Source organism: Leptodactylus fuscus, chromosome 4 (genome assembly GCF_031893055.1).
Source record: "Leptodactylus fuscus isolate aLepFus1 chromosome 4, aLepFus1.hap2, whole genome shotgun sequence".
In the NCBI taxonomy this organism is placed as follows: Eukaryota; Metazoa; Chordata; class Amphibia; order Anura; family Leptodactylidae; genus Leptodactylus; species Leptodactylus fuscus.
In genome coordinates this window covers 153,529,072-153,545,309 of record NC_134268.1, presented here as the reverse complement: position 1 = coordinate 153,545,309, position 16,238 = coordinate 153,529,072, and the positions used below count along the sequence as shown (strand labels likewise).

At 40.4% G+C, this 16,238-nt stretch overlaps 1 protein-coding gene across 1 annotated transcript in view; it reads right to left on the bottom strand.

The window, feature by feature from the left end:
* VOPP1 (VOPP1 WW domain binding protein) overlaps positions 1-16,238 on the bottom strand; it is a 79,567-nt gene that overhangs the window by 7,661 nt on the left and 55,668 nt on the right. The window lies entirely within an intron of this gene.

Below are 16,238 nucleotides of genomic sequence, written 5' to 3'. Positions count from 1 at the left end.
AGAAATTGCTATTAACTTACAGTTATTAAAAGAGAAACGAAAATGCACTAAAATATATTAAAGTTGTTATCCAAGACCCAAAATGAATGACCTATCCTTAGGCCGTCGCTGTAATATCCTGGAAAATCCAATTAAGCAAAATGGCCATTTTGCATAGAAGAGCAGCAATGTACCCACTGTGATATGCGATATAAGATATACTCTGATGTTGTGTCAGACAATCTCATCTACAACAATCATTCATTTATATATAAATTGTCCATTTTCTACAAGAATCCTATCACAAAGATGCCATTTTGCTATGATAAAATGAGATCAGCCCGAGAAAATGGTTTGATGCATTGTCCCCTGGGTTGTATACTCATAGGGCAATGTGGTGATCACTATATACGTAAGAGGTGTAAGGGTTTATAATTCTTAACATTCCCCTTCAAGGTACGCTCACAGTTAAATCTCATTTGTATGAAAGACTTCGATGATCCTATATAGCTCATTACTCAAAAGCAGGTTGTTCTAAGACTCCCAATATTAAGGCAGAGCTGGAATTCTGGAGAGATCTTGACTCTAGGGGGTGAAACTATATAAAGCGTTTGATCTTGTTATGGTAAATCATTTTGCTCCTAGACAGCCGGTTAAATTATATCAAACCACATTAATCGTATTTAAGATCAGTCAAAGGAAATGTTAAACTACTATCTAATAACTGAGAATAAACAATCATTGGAACAAATGTCAGAGACTACGCATAAAAAAACCACAACAGCAAATGAAAAAATCTTCCACATGCAGAATTGCCAGAGGTTTCACCCTTTGCTTGTAAAATTTCATCCAGATTCTTTCTGCCACATGTAAATGATTTTGTATAACACCCCAGTTGCTTGCATGGCGCTGGTCTTTGATGATCTTCTGAATGTACAGGGATAGCCTTGGTTTAAAGAACCCTACGATTGTAAGGCCTGTTTCATATCTGCGTTCACTAATCCATTCGGGGAGTCAGCTTGGGGACCCCCCCGAACAGAATACGAAAAGCAGGGAGCTTATGAAAACACACGGACCCCTTAGACTATAAAGGGGTCCGTGTGTTTTCTGCGTGGTGTCCATACGAGTCATGCGGACAGGAAAGTAGTTCATGAAGTACTTTCCTCTCCGCATGAGTCGTGCGGACATCACATGGAAAACACTCAAATCCCATTATAGTCTATGGGGTCTGTTTGCCTTCATTCCTCACCGCTTGTCAATGCGTTCAGTATTCCATTCGGGTGGTCCCCATGCGGACCCCCCCCGAACAGAATACCAAAGTTGATGTGAACCAGGCCTAAGGAGCATTTTAAATGCTATGCAATGTAGCTTTCAATAATCAGATTTGTAGATTTGTATATAGATTTGTAGATTTGAAATATTTCAATAATCATATTTGTAGATTGATAAGACTGAAATGATTTCTTATTGCAAACTGAACAGAAGGGAAGGGCTCCTACTGTAGTCATCTTGCAGTAAGAGAGATCTTGAGTATATTTCCAAAGGCAAGATGTTTTCATAATATATTTCTCAGAATTTTTGTTGTAATATATTGCAGACTGCGATCAAAGATGCGAAGGATAGAAGTGGAACATCTGTTTACTCTGCTTTCAAAGGAAACTAAAATGGGAAATAAATCCATCCTTTGGAGAGGAGACTGCTGGGCCAGCAAGGGATAAACTATTAAAATGAAAGGGGGTGAACCAATTAAAATGATTAATCCCATTATGAATATAGTGGTGGATGCGGAATGAATGCCCTGTTCCATCCACTTCAATGGGAGGTCCAGAGCACTGTACTTAAAGGGAGTCTGTCAGCAGGAAAATCAGCGTAAAACTAATGACGGAATATCCAGAGGACTTAAAGAGCAGCAGCATGAAACAGAACAAAATGGCAGAGAAGCAGAAACATACTGTAACAAATAAATGAAATGCTGAGCTGTAAACCTCCAAACTGCTTATTTATAGCTGTAAAGCGTGCTCATAGATTATGATGATACACAGATGGGAGGCAGACGGGGATAACACATATGGGCTCACCTAATTATATCCTTTACACAGAATCATACAAGTACAGCAACAGTGGTAACTCAGTTTTCAGTGAATAACGTTTAGGGTGTATGCACTTGGGTATGCCGTAAGTCTTTGGGGTCTAGCACTGACCTTACACTTTCTAAAAGGTGTCATCAACCGGACATGTAAACCTATTATTACTATTTTAGCTATTTCTATACTAGCATTGGCTATGTTCAATGTGAAAAGCATCCGAGGCTCAGTAAATGGTGGCTACAGTGTCAGATCTCTGCAAGCACCTACTAGTGAAGGACAGACAAGCAGAAGAACGTGGAGGAGATAAGTATATAAACATGATAAATAAACTTATATTGGAGCACTGGGACTGTCACACTTATGGTGGTACTTTTATTGGGATGACGGCTACACTGTATAGGAGCACTATGGCAAATACTTGAGTGCTACTACATTGTTTACATATAGTGGTGGAAGGAGGGTCATATTCCCCACAATAAGATTATGTGTGTCATTGGAAATATTATACATTGCTTTGTCATGGATATTTCTAATGCAACAGTGAATAGTCAGTCACCGTATAAAGACCACACTGAGGTTTTACTTACCTGGATTTACGCTCCATAGACAACTATAATAATAACGATTGTAACACCTACATGCCATATCACATGTAATGAAGTCACACTCACCAGATAACACTCTATTTTCTACTTTTGCAGACACAGAGCTGTAACTTTCAGTTTCAATTTCACTCCAACAAGAGGTGCAAACTTTAATGGTTATAGCACAAAGCCCCAGTGTGGTTGGTTGCAGTTATCCCCAGACAAATCAGCTGTATGCTGGGAGTTTAAGCAGATGAACCTAGGCCCCATGCATGCGACTCTATACAAACTGATCAGTGGTGTAACTAGGAATGGCTAGGCCCCCAGGCGAACATTTGACATGGCCCAATCCCGGCAACACCCCCCTTCAGCACAAACCGCATTACCCACATTCCTTCACACACTATTATGCCCATAATGGCCCTTACACACAATATTACGTTCCATAGTGGCCCTTTCACACAGTATTATGCCCCATAGTGGGCCTTACACACACTAGTATGTTCCTTAGTGGCCCCTGCACACAATATTATGCCCCATAGTGGCCCCTGCACACAGTATTATGCCGCATAGTGGCCCCTGCACATAGTATTATGCCCCATAGTGGCCCCTTCACATACTATTATGTCCCATTGTGGACCAGCCTTTTTAGACCCCAGAGTATAATGATCAGAGACCCAGGGGAGGATACAAACATAAGGATCCATTACATGCACACTGTTGTATACATGAGGCCTTTTTGTTACTACAGCTCTTAGATAAAAGGGGTTTATGATAAGACAACCATATAAAACACTCCGAAAAAGCAGAAGAACCTGAACAATATGTTGTAATATCACCTTAGCATTAGGCAATTTTTCTTTTATACTGTAAGTATATATTTTCCATAAAAGCAGCCTAGAAATGCAGCATTTAATTTTTTAGTTAATGTAGGTATAATTCTATCTACGATGTGGACATACGGATCACCAACTCAAGTATTATAGTCAGCCTTTTATGTTCCTCTGAGCTTTATTGCAGAATGATTCCAAAAATCATTATACACCTTATGTCTGAGGTTACCAAGGTAACAAGTCTCACAGACGAGAAACCCCAAACTAAGGGTTCAATTGCCTATAGCAGCAAAATTGTTAATAAGGTTTCACCTTCTGCATTATATTCCATATCAAATATGATACATAATGATGTGCGACCTCATGACTGAATCCTTAGTAATCCTCATAATATGGTCATTATATAACAATCGTAGAGATAACGTCTTGTTAGGATGGGAATAATATGTCCTGTAAAAGTTACCATATAATTAGAGATGAGCGAGTAGTATTCGATGGAGCAGGTATTCGATCGAATAACTACGGTATTCAAAATACTCGTACTCGATCGAGTACCACTCGCTCTTCGAATGGAAGAGTTCGATGCAGAACTAGCATTGATTGGCCAAATGCTATACAGTCAGCCAATCAACGCTGGTTCTTCTCCTACCTTTAGACGTCTTCTCCGTGCAGCTTCCCGCGGCGTCTTCCGGCTCTTCTTTCACTCTGCCAGGCATCGGGCCTGGGCAGAGCCGACTGCGCATGCCCATGCTACAAGAAAATGGCCACTTTGACTGTAAGCGGCCATTTTCTTGTAGTGCGGACATGCACAGTCAGCTCTGCCCAGGCCCGATGCCTGGCAGAGTGAATTCAGAGCCGGAAGATGCCACGGGGACGCTGAAGACTTCTCGGAGGATCCAGCCCGAGCCTCACTTGTGGACTTGGTAAGTGTAATTTGATCAAACGTTGCCTACCCCTGAAACGAGCATTTTCCCCCCATAGACTATAATAGGATTCGATATTCGATTCGAGTAGTCGAATATTGAGGGGCTACTCGAAACGAATATCGAATATCGAACATTTTACTGTTCGCTCATCTCTACATATAATCTTGAGAAATTCTAGGGGAGATCTACTAAGCGAAGCTAAATACCAGAATACTGGGTCCTATTTTGTATTAAAAAATTGGCCTTCATGTTTTGCACCACATTTATATATGTTTTAGACACATTTTTTTACCATGTTCAATGAAGAGGACACCATGAAGTGAGAAACAGGCGTGCCAAAAGGAACGTGGCCAAAATGCATTAAAATTTTGGTGCAAAACTCTAGTGCAAAGTAAGCCAACTAATAGTTTATAAAGTCAGATTAGTTATTATAAATAAGTCTCAAATTTATCAGCCAACATTACATCAGCAACGACATCTGGTGCAGTTTTACATGAGTGTAGTTTATGGAGGAGATTTATCAAGACTGACATTTCTTACACCAGTCTTAATCTCCCCTGAGCTGCAGTAAAATGCATCTAATTTATTAAGAGACTAGCTATTCATACTCTAGTCTGAAATAAAAATATTGTTGTTGTAAATTTCTCTAAAAGTATTACAAGGAACGCACCTCTGAATAAAACTGGTACATTTTGGACTGTACTGAAATGAAATTGCAGGTATACATTTATATGTTCATTTACACCATATTCTAGCTTTATGATCTCACACAACTTAGTCTCGTTTAATAGAAGAAGTAATTCCTCTCTAAAGTTCCTACCAGTAGGTATCGCTCTTCTAGATAATTTGCTGTTCACCGTTAGCACTGTGAAACAAGATGTTTTCATAGTGAGTGGAGGTGGAGGGTCGTTCTCTCTTCACATAGTGAATGGAGAGGGGAAGAGCTGTTTTTCCTCACACCCTCCCCACACTTCTGAAAACAGCTTACTTTGTGCAATGGACTGAACATTCTGAATATCTCACGGTTTTGGATTGTAAGAGAGGTCTACTACTATCTACTATCTACTACTATCTAAAGGTACTATCTACTTCTGACTGCTTCTTTTTTTTATTACTGATGGGATGTTAGTCATAGACTGCAAGCAGCTTTCCGGACTGTGCTCATAGAATTCTTGTTCTGTGCCAGGAATCTGTTTAGCTTAATGAATTTGCCCTGTATTTGCTCTTTGGTGGTTCTATGTTCAGTGTTTCAAATTTTACAGTAGTTCCTGGTAGAATTGTATAAAAAACCCGTAATAGTAATGGAAAGGGGAAGAGGGCAGATTGCTCCTTATTGAACACCCACAGTCTGAGAAAGAAATGCAAAATTTGCCGCAGCCATAATGGGGGATATAAGCAGCAGAAAAACTTAATGGACATCATGCATAATGGACATTATGTATGATTGCCCAGCAAGACCCTGCAGATATTTCAACTTTTCATGAAATCTAAGATACCTATCTAAATGAGATTGGCCATGTTCCAATCTTTCTGTTGAGCATGGCGCAGAAAATAAAAATGTCAATTTGCAAACCTTGTAGCTTCTTTTTGCATGTTTTGCAACTTTTTCCTGATATCTTTGCATAATGTGTGACTTTTTTGCAGCTCAGTTAAAGCCAAAAACTGCAGACTTATTTACTTATGTGGGCCAATGTGCCTATGTGTCTTTGAATGGGTATTTGTAGTAAGGCAGCATGGTCACTACACAATGGACAGAGCCAACTGCTTCCATCTCTATGCACTCTGTGATGCCAGCACTGGTCACTGGTGCAAACAGCTGATCAACATCACATCATGTCACATGGACGCTCACCATTCTGATTTTGGTAGTTGATGAATGTCAAAAAGCTGGACAAACTTGGAAAACTCGGATAAGCATTTTAAGAACAAATAAGGCTAAAATTCCATAACACACAGAATCTAATGCTATGTTCATACTGTCAGGGCACTTTAACCATAGAGCAAACGGTGCACTTGCACCAGGCCCTATGGTTGCAGGGATGCCACCGAGATTCAGGGACCAGACTTTCTGCAGCACTCCCTCTCTAGAGTTGGACTTCTGGAATCCAGTCTTCTTGGGACAAACCTCCTGTCTGTCTCCAAATGGTCCAGTCCACCTGCTCCTGCAGGTCACCAGCAGCACTCTCCTGCTGTGTGCACTGCCTCTGGACTTGAGCCCCTTTCTCAGGTATGGGTGTCCTTTTCAACCATATTTTTGGTCGCTCTACAGCACCCTCTATGTCCACACCATCACAATGGGAACTATTATTTAAAAGGGGGGAACTATAAGGTAGTACTATTATTTATAAAGGGGGGGACTATTACTTATAAGAGGGAACTATTTGGAAGGCAGAACTCTTAGTAATAAGGAAGACTGTTATTTATAAGGAGGGTAATTATTTATAAGGGGACATTATTATTTATAAGCAAGGATTATTATTTATAAGGGGGCATTAATCTTTATAGTTAAGGAATCTTAGCCCCCCTTTTAACTAATAGTCACTCCATATAAATAATGACCACCTTATTATTAATAAGGGTGCAGTTAGCTGTGAACAGGACATATTATTTACAGTCCTGTGAAAAAGTTTGGGCACCCCTATTAATCTTAATCATTTTTAGTTCTAAATATTTTGGTGTTTGCAGCAGCCATTTCAGTTTGATATATCTAATAACTGATGGATACAGTAATATTTCGGGATTGAAATGAGGTTTATTGTACTAACAGAAAATGTGCAATATGCATTAAACCAAAATTTGACTGGTGCAAAAGTATGGGCACCTCAACAGAAAAGTGACATTAATATTTAGTAGATCCTCCTTTTGCACAGATAACAGCCGCTAGTCGCTTCCTGGAGCTTTTAATCAGTTCCTGGATCCTGGATGAAGGTATTTTGGACCATTCCTCTTTACAAGACAATTCAAGTTCAGTGAAGTTTGATGGTCGCCGAGCATGGACAGCCCACTCTCAAATGATCTGAAAACAAAGATTGTTCAGGGGAAGGATACAAAAAGTTGCCTCAGAGATTTAACCTGTCAGTTTCCACTGTGAGGAACATAGTAAGGAAATGGAAGACCACAGGGACAGTTCTTGTTAAGCCCAGAAGTGACAGGCCAAGAAAAATATCAGAAAGGCAGAGAAGAAGAATGGTGAGAACAGTCAAGGACAATCCACAGACCACCTCCAAAGAGCTGCAGCATCATCTTGCTGCAGATGGTGTCACTGTGCATCGGTCAACAATACAGCGCACTTTGCACAAGGAGAAGCTGTATGGGAGAGTGATGAGAAAGAAGCCATTTCTGCAAGCACGCCACAAATAAAAGCAAAAGCACCTTTGGACAAGCCAGATTCATTTTGGAAGAAGGTCCTGTGGATTGATGAAACAAAGATTGAGTTGTTTGGTCATACAAAAAGGCGTTATGAATGGCGTTCAAAAAAAAAAACTGCATTCCAAGAAAAACACTTGCTACCCACTGTAAAATTTGGTGGAGGTTCCATCATGCTTTGGGGCTGTGTGGCCAATGCCGGCACTGGGAATCTTGTTAACATTGAGGGTCGCATGGATTCCACTCAGTATCAGCAGATTCTTGAGAATAATGTTCAAGAATCAGTCACGAAGTTGAAGTTATGCCAGATATGGATATTTCAGCAAGATAATGATCCAAAACACTGCTCCAAATCAACTCAGGCATTCATGCAGAGGAACAATTACAATGTTCTGGAATGGCCATCCCAGTCCCCAGACCTGAATATCATTGAACATCTGTGGGATGATTTGAAGCGGGCTGTCCATGCTCGGCGACCATCAAACTTAACTGAACTTGAATTGTTTTGTAAAGAGGAATGGTCCAAAATACCTTCATCCAGGATCCAGGAACTGATTAAAAGCTGCAGGAAGCGACTAGAGGCTGTTATCTTTGCAAAAGGAGGATCTACTAAATATTAATGTCACTTTTCTGTTGAGGTACCCATACTTTTGCACCGGTCAAATTTTGGTTTAATGCATATTGCACATTTTCTGTTAGTACAATAAACCTCATTTCTATCCTGAAATATTACTGCGTCCTTCAGTTATTAGATACACTCACCGGCCACTTTATTAGGTACACCTGTCCAACTGCTCGTTAACACTTAATTTCTAATCAGCCAATCACATGGCGGCAACTCAGTGCATTTAGGCATGTAGACATGGTCAAGACAATCTCCTGCAGTTCAAACCGAGCATCAGTATGGGGAAGAAAGGTGATTTGAGTGCCTTTGAACGTGGCATGGTTGTTGGTGCCAGAAGGGCTGGTCTGAGTATTTCAGAAACTGCTGATCTACTGGGATTTTCACGCACAACCATCTCTAGGGTTTACAGAGAATGGTCCGAAAAAGAAAAAACATCCAGTGAGCGGCAGTTCTGTGGGTGGAAATGCGTTGTTGATGCCAGAGGTCAGAGGAGAATGGCCAGACTGGTTCGAGCTGATAGAAAGGCAACAGTGACTCAAATAGCCACCCGTTACAACCAAGGTAGCCAGAAGAGCATCTCTGAACGCACAGTACGTCGAACTTTGAGGCAGATGGGCTACAGCAGCAGAAGACCACACCGGGTGCCACTCCTTCCAGCTAAGAACAGGAAACTGAGGCTACAATTTGCACAAGCTCATCGAAATTGGACAATTGAAGATTGGAAAAACGTTGCCTGGTCTGATGAGTCTTGATTTCTGCTGCGACATTCGGATGGTAGGGTCAGAATTTGGCGTCAACAAAATGAAGCATGGATCCATCCTGTCTTGTATCAACTGTTCAGGCTGGTGGTGGTGGTGTCATGGTGTGGGGAATATTTTCTTGGCACTCTTTGGGCCCCTTGGTACCAATTGAGCATCGTTGCAACGCCAAAGCCTACCTGAGTATTGTTGCTGACCATGTCCATCCCTTTATGACCACAATGTACCCAACATCTGATGGCTACTTTCAGCAGGATAATGCGCCATGTCATAAAGCTGGAATCATCTCAGACTGGTTTCTTGAACATGACAATGAGTTCACTGTACTCCAATGGCCTCCACAGTCACCAGATCTCAATCCAATAGAGCATCTTTGGGATGTGGTGGAACGGGAGATTCGCATCATGGATGTGCAGCCGACAAATCTGCGGCAACTGTGTGATGCCATCATGTCAATATGGACCAAAATCTCTGAGGAATGCTTCCAGCACCTTGTTGAATCTATGCCACGAAGAATTGAGGCAGTTCTGAAGGCAAAAGGGGGTCCAACCCGTTACTAGCATGGTGTACCTAATAAAGTGGCCGGTGAGTGTATATCAAACTGAAATTGCTGTTGCAAACACCAAAATATTTAGAACTAAAAATGATTAAGATTAATAGGGGTGCCCAAACTTTTTCATAGGACTGTATAAGGGGGACTACTATTTATAAGTGCAGGGGCATGCCCTCTTATGTTGTATGGGGCCAGTACTAAGGAATTATACTATATGAGGGCCATTATAATTTGGGTGGGTCAGGTATGTTTAAGTGGTAGTGATGAAACCTTTGTACGAATGTGTTTAAAAGGCCCTGGGTACTTTATATTTATATATAATTTTATTCTCACGGAGCTCAGGACATGATCATTACAAATAAGGAATACCTTGCTGAGGAGAAAGTTATATATAATCTATTAGATAGGAAAACCTGTAAAAAATATTTCAATAAAATCTTGCTACCACCACATTTTATTGTTTCTTTCATCTACTCAGCTTCATCTGGTCTCAGTGTTTTCACTCTTGATACACTTGGCAATAAATAACCTGTCACTCCATGAATATACATGAGTGTAAAAGAAGTACAAATTACTTTCTATACGTCTGCCGCTCACAAGTTGCTTTGTCATGAGATCTGTCTGCCCTCTAAAACAGAGGTAATGTATGTATAACAGAATGCCAACCTCAAAGTGAATACATAACAGTATACAAATAACATATTAACCTAATGTATGAATTTAATAACAGCTTTATCACTCAGTGTGTCACACTATATGGGGTAAAATATCTGGCTAGGACTTATGTGTACTGTTTATGTATCAATCACATCTTGTAGCAATTCCATGTACTTTGTATATATAGATATATATGTATATATAGTGTGTCGGTGAATGTCGTGCCACCAAAACAGCACTGAGCTATTGAGGACTGGACTCCTCAACACCTTTGCAGATGTCTTGTGGTCAGTGGCGTAACTAGGCGGGGCCCCGTGGCGAACTTTTGACATGCCCCCCCCCCAAACCGACGCCGAAGACCTTGACCGACCCCTCCTCCGCACTCTATTATGTCCCTCAGTAAGCCCTGCACACAGTATTATCCCCAATAGTGTCCCCTGCACACAGTATTATCCCCAATAGTGTCCCCTGCACACAGTATTATCCCCAATAGTGTCCCCTGCACACACAGTATTATCCCTAATAGTGTCCCCTGCACACAGTATTATCCCCAATAGTGTCCCCTGCACACACAGTATTAACCCCAATAGTGTCCCCTGCACACACAGTATTATCCCCAATAGTGTCCCCTGCACACAGTATTATGTCACTTAGTGGCCCCTGCACACAGTATTATGCCCCTTAGTGGCCCCTGCACACAGTATTATGTCCCTCAGTGGCCCCTGTGCACAGTATTATGTATCACTGTGGAAACCCATAAACAATTATTATACTCTGGGGTGGGCAAGTAAATAGGGCCCATAACGGCCTATTGAAAAAAAAACAAAAAAAAAAACACAGCGGTAGCAGCTGTCACCGGGCCCCCTAATGGCCCAGGCCCTGTGGCAGCCACCTCCGCTGCCTCTATGGTAATTACGCCACTGCTTGTGGTATTTGGCACCAATACACTAGGTGCAGATTTTTTAAGGCTGGTCTTACATGACCGTAATGCTTTTACGGTCCGCATGTTGCTAATCAGCAACACTAGTTGCTGATCATCAACATACACTCCGCAGAAGCCCGTAAACTGCCGCACTCGCCCATAGAGTTCTATGGGCGAGTCCGTGCAGTGCCGTGAATTGTAGCCATTACGGACATGTTCTAAAAAGTGCAGACCTCGGTTGCGGCCCGCACACCACGGATAAAATATCTGGTGGTGTAAGAGGCCACATTGAGTATAATGTGTCCACAAATGGTCCGCAATTGAAAACCATTTGCGGTCTTAAACTACGGTTGTGTAAGACCAGCCTTAGTCATATACAGTAAGTTGTTAGAAGGAGCCGGCATGGACCAGACTGATTTTTCTAGCACATCCCACAGATTCTACATGGCGTTTAGTTTTTAACATCTTTGTTTTTTTCAACAAACCATTCCTAACAATTTCTTTGTGGCAGGACACATTATCCTGCCATTAGAGAATGCTGCGTTTATAAAGGCGTGCACTTGGCCAGTTACAATACCTAGATCAGTGGTAAATGTCAAAGCTATATCTATGTGAATACAAAGACCCCAGCTTTCCATGTTGAACATTGCTTAAAGGAACACACTGTGGCTTTCCATGTTCCCATAATGTATTCTGGTGACATCTGTTCTCCAGGTACATAATACAGACCCAAGGCCATCCACATAATGTACAATGAAATTATTTATCACACCAGGCTGCCTTATTCCATTGCTACGTGATTCACTGCTCCAATTCTGATCCTCACATGTCCATTGTAGACATGGGCACCCGTCCGCAGCTACATGGCCCCATGTCTGCTGTATATAGCAAGCTGTGGTGCACTGTATGTTCTAACACCTCTTTTTCATAGCCAGCATTAAAGAGAACCTGTCACCAAGTACAGAATGCTAAATGCCATACATCATTTTATTGCCACTGTCCAGTATATTTTTAAAAAATCCATCACCCCTTTAAAATATATGGCGGAGGAAGGCTATATTTGAGCAGTGCCGGTATTAAACAAACTGTGGCCCTGGGCAAAATTAAAAGAGGGGCCACAAATGCTAATATACCAATAGATGGTACAATAGCATTTGGGTTGGGGTTATATTATATCTGACTGCAAGAGCCTTCTTCTCTGCCTATCTGATATTTTTCTTGGCCTGCCCCTTCTGGGCTTAACAAGAACTGTCCCTGTGGTCTTCCATTTCCTTACTATGTTCCTCACAGAGGAAACTGACAGGTTAAATCTTTGAGACAACTTTTTGTATCCTTCCCCTGAACAACTGTTGAACAATCTTTGTTTTCAGATAATTTGAGAGTGGGCTGTCCATGCTCGGCGACCATCAAACTTAACTGAGCTTGAATTGTTTTGTAAAGAGGAATTGTCCAAAATACCTTCATCCAGGAACTGATTAAAAGCTGCAGAAAGTGACTAGAGGCTGTTATCTTTGCAAAAGGAGGATCTACTAAATATTAATGTCACTTTTCTGTTGAGGTGCCCATACTTTTGCACCGGTCAAATTTTGGTTTAATGCATATTGCACATTTTCTGTTAGTACAATAAACCTCATTTCAATCCTGAAATATTAGTGTGTCCATCAGTTATTAGATATATCAAACTGAAATGGCTGTTGCAAACACCAAAGTATTTAGAACTAAAAATGATTAAGATTAATAGGGGTGCCCAAACTTTTTCATAGTACTGTACATGCAGAAACTCTGGATTCATAGACTATAATGGGGTCTGCTGAATTTCTGGCCTTGTAGGACTTTTCTCTCTGTCTATTTTAAGCAGACCAGGGGGACGGAGTCTCGTACTGAGACTCAAACTCTAGTGTGAACCTAGCGTAACACAGTACCTTTATACCTTGTACAAGAGATAGCAACATAGTTGGTGAACAGAAGATCCCGTTTTGGAGGTATCATTTTAATCGTGAGTACCTGAATTTTTTCTGTGGGATATAACACACTGCAGCAGTCTGCTTGTTAGGTTGCAGGTTACTCTAATGTGAACATGTGCCATCGGCTTGGGAATATTAACTACAAAAGTCTTCCAGTAATGAACAAAAACGGATGGTAATGGCGATGAAAGTAATGAATGCTGGGAGGAATTCCAAGGATAAAAGAGAGATAAATTATTAAGAACTTGTCACAGAAACTTGACTTGCACATTAAGAGGTAAAGAGTGCTGCATATTTTATATGTGGTGCGAAATGTGTGCAAGTCATCTTTTATTAAATGTGTCCCTTCTAGGTTGTGATATGAACACATGCCTCAGGACAACAGCATTTCTACATTAACATGTAGGTCTGATAACACAAGCCTTTATGTCTGATTATGATTTATACATAGAAAACCATCCTGACATTACATTACATTGCAAGAAGTGCCTAGAAATCCAGACACTATATGTGTGAATGTAATCTGTCAGGGACAACGAAATGCTATTTTCTCATAGCCAGCAAAAAGCATTAAAAAATGTGGCACAAAGTGAATAGGACAATGAACATGCTTTTATATACACCCACAATGGCTGCTCACTCCTGCAATTCACATTAATCATTAAAGAAGACTAGGCTAGAACTAGTAAGGCTAGATTCACATCTGCATTAGAAGCGTCACAGATTGTATCAGTAGTTACAGCAAGCTGCACTATTTCATCCAGCAAAACAACAGACACAACAGAGAAAAGCAGATGGACCCCCATTATACTCTCAATTGGTCATTTGGGCACTCTTGTTGTCCAACATATGATCGTTCTTTTAATAAACAGAAAAACTGGAAAAAGTAGTTTATACATGAACTTACATGTTATATCTACATATCCTAAAATGACCTAATGTTCAAATGACAATTCATAATTTTTTATTTTTTAACCCCTATTAGTATGTCTTTGGAGTATGGGCGAAAACCCACGCAAACATGGGGAGAAAATGCAGACTTCTTGTAGGTGACCTTGGCAGGATTTGAATCCAGGACTCCAGTGCTGCAAGGCTAACCACTGAGCCACTATGCTGCCAAATATTCACAATTGAGCATTAGGTTTTCACCCAGAAAGGGAGCTCTACCCCTTGTGCAGGGGAGATCCTACTCACAGCAATGTCAGGCGCTCCTATGGCTTGTGAGTATGTCTCCCTTTCTTGTAAAAATCCTCCACTGATGATACAGTTATGTATGGGATGATAGGGTTTAATAGGGATGGATGTCTTACTCCCTGATTCTGAGATTTTTTATTTTTTTTGTAATGTAGATTGTGAACCCCATATAGGGATCACAATCTACATTTTTTTATTTTCATTCATTTAAGTATATCTTTGTAGAATGGGAGGAAATCCACACAAACACAGGGAGTACATACAAACGCCTTGCATTCAAATTGGATTCGAACCCAGGACTCCAGCGCTGCAAAGCTGCAGTGCTAACCACTGAGTCACCGTGTTGTCCTGATTCTGAGACATTTGTGATGATGTATTATGGTTCCCATCTCTGTTTTGTCCTGGTAAGATGGTTCTTTTTATGTTGAGCACTGGTTCTGGGCACGAGGGCACTTACTCTTTGTTTTTATACATAATTACTATTAGAGGTTGGCCACTTTCAGACCAATATTGACAAACAAATGTATAATAAAAAGATATACAATTTTCCAATATACTTTCTGTATCTATTCCTCACAGTTTTCTAGATTTCAGCTTGCTGCCATTCATTCTGTTACTTCTAGTGGATAAACCTCTGGCCATGGTCATGTGACTTACGGTCCATGGTCATGTGATTTACGCTCCATGGTCATGTGATGAGCACACAGGTGCCGCTCGTTATAGTCACAGCACAATAATCAGACTCCTGCCTGGTAATCAGCTGTACACCTGTGTGCAAGTCACATGACCATGGACCGTAAATCACATGACCATGGTCAGACTTTTATACTCTAGAAGAAACAGAATGAATGACAGCAAGCAGAGATCTAGAAAACCGTGAGGAATTGATAAAGAAAGTATATTGGAAAATTGTATATCTTTTTATTATACATTTGTTTGTCAATATTGGTCTGAAAGTGGCCAACCCCTTTAAGGAATATTAGTAAATGTTAAGTTTTATATAATTCCAACTCCGTCTCTGATAGATCTCTCATTTCTACTCTACCTGTTTCTCGATTCCTAGAGTGCTATTCTTTGCTATGAATCGTGGGATGTTTGGGAGTTTTAGTGGGGCGTCCTAATGGATAGTCCCCCTTTACATGTCTCCATATTTACCTTGGATAGTTGTTATGTTGATGTTGTTTTGTCGTTTGTTTATTTTTATGCAAAGAAAAAGTGGTTAATAAAAAGTATCTGATTTTTTTTAAAAAAGTTTTATATATTATTTGATTGAAAATGCACACTATCATACCTTGAAGTTTCAATAGGTCAGGTTTGCACATTGAACTTTTGATGCTTTTTTTTAGGCAAAGCCAAAAGTAGCTTGTAGAGGAAGAATAAATATAAAGGAATTGCTTATATTTCTCTTTTGTTTGTATCCACTCTATGTTCTGGCTAAAAAGATTCCTAAAAAAAAAAAAACTGCACTATGTAAACCTGGCCTTAAACATACTAACAATTTTGGCATGGAGTGCTACAGGAAACAGAATGTTAGTCAAATAAAACAAACCGCTTATGAAAATATCATGATTAGTCATACCGTATTAATATGATATTACAACAACACATCGACAATAAGAATAGAAGACATTTATGACGCACATGAATTATACATGCGTGCCAACTTGTCTAATCAAATTCTGTATTTGCCTGTAATTCTGCACTTACATACACTAAGTATACAGGCGGTGTCTGTGGTCTCCTGCACATGGGAAATTGTTGGTACTTTTCTGTTAAAGAAAGAAAATCCC